Source organism: Sphaeroforma arctica (genome assembly GCF_001186125.1).
Source record: "Sphaeroforma arctica JP610 unplaced genomic scaffold supercont1.257, whole genome shotgun sequence".
Taxonomy (NCBI): domain Eukaryota; class Ichthyosporea; order Ichthyophonida; genus Sphaeroforma; species Sphaeroforma arctica.
This window is the reverse complement of record NW_014040301.1, coordinates 1,681-3,598: the sequence shown is the minus strand read 5'-3', so window position 1 is coordinate 3,598 and position 1,918 is coordinate 1,681.

Here is a 1,918-nt window from a genome sequence, read left to right as displayed (position 1 = left end):
CATGGCCCACTCGCCTATCTATACCCTCACCTGCGTACTCTTCTATCTCTACCCTCACCTGCGTACTCTCCTATCTCTACCCTCACCTGCGTACTCTCCTATCTTCACCCTCACCTGCGTACTCTCCTATCGCTACCCTCACCTGCGTAATCGCCTATCTCTCTCACCCACAGGCCCTCTGAGAACCTTCCGCCGTCGGTGAATGTGGCTGGTGGATGGAACACCATGTGCAACTGTCGGCTGTGGTACGAAGTGCGTGCGTATGTCATGCACGCCGAAAACCATCCCACTCTAGAGCGCAAGCATCTGAGAACGTCCGTCAAATTCCAGGTAGGTGTAGGCAGTTGTAGGCAGGTGTAGGTAGGCATAACAGAAGTAGGTAGGAGTAGGTAAGAGTAGGTGGGTGTAAGCAGGGTTAGGCAGGTGTAGGTAAGTGTAGACAAATGTAGGCAGGTGTAGGTAGGTGTAGGCAGGTGTAGGCAGGTGTTGGTAGGTGCAGGTAAGTGTGCTTGTGTAGCTGTGGAGTATATTGTAGATATGAATGTGTAGTGTGTAGAAGTATATATGGATGTATAGCACACACACTTCACCTTCTTACCTACACATGCACTTCACTCTCTCATTTTTACCTACACATGCGCTTGCCTTATCCACCTAATATAGCGTCAAGCAGCGTATGGGCCGTCATGTGAGCTGGCGCCACGAGTGGAGCGGAAGAAGGACTACTCATTCAAGCACCTCGAACTAAAGGTGGGCAGGAGTGTGGGTGATATATGCGGTGACTGTGAGTGTGGGTGATATATGCGGCGACTGTGAGTGTGGGTGATATATGCGGTGACTGTGAGTGTGGGTGATATATGTGGTGACTGTGGGTGTGGGTGATATATGCGGTGACTGTGAGTGTGGGTGATATATGCGGTGAGTGTGAGTGTGGGTGATATATGCGGTGACTGTGAGTGTGGGTGATATATGCGGTGACTGTGAGTGTGGGTGATATATGCGGTGACTGTGAGTGTCTTAGCCTTGCAAATGAGGCAATGGCTATGTTTATGCAAGGGTTATGTTAGTGTTTATATATGCGAATACGTTAAACGCATGGGACGGGGTGTGTTAGGACAATTGGGTAACCTTTTGAGTGTCTGAGTCTTATGAATGAAGCAGTGGCTACGTTTATTGACGGGTTGTCTTAGTGTGTACATACGCAAATGCCTTGACCTCATGGTCCGATGAGCTGAGTGAGTGCTCATGGGGCGGTGTTGCGTGATGTCTGTGTGCGATACTTATACGTCTATTTGAATCAAAGAGTATGCAATGCGTTGCGTAGAACGTTGACGGACGGCATACCCATACCAACATATCCAAACCAATGTATTCTTCCAATACGTTCATATTAATGTATTTGTATTAACATATTCCTATTCACGCATTCATATAACATATGCATATCAACATATCTCACCCTCCTGTGCGATGCGATCAGAAGTGACTGCGAGAACACCCGTTCGTGCCATATCCGATAAAATTCTAGACCTTTCTTATTTCATTTATGTATTAAGATATATATTGTTTACTACATGTATGTATTAAGAAACATCTTTTTTATTTCATTTATGTATCAAGAAATATCTTTCTTATTTCATTCATGTATTAAGAAATGTCTTTCTTATTTCATTTATGTATCAAGAAATATCTTTCTTACTACATTTATGTATTGAGAAGAATCTTTCTCATTACATTAACCTTGTACGCGACGATACCCGAAGTTCAGCTTGCCTAAACCTTGTACTGATACTATGTTCGGGTGTGTTTACGACTAACAGGCTGAGCTGGACAAGGACGTGTTCGTGCACGGAGAACCCATCTATGTCAACGTCACAGTAAATAACGAACTACTCAGAAACATCAGAGGTGTCAAACT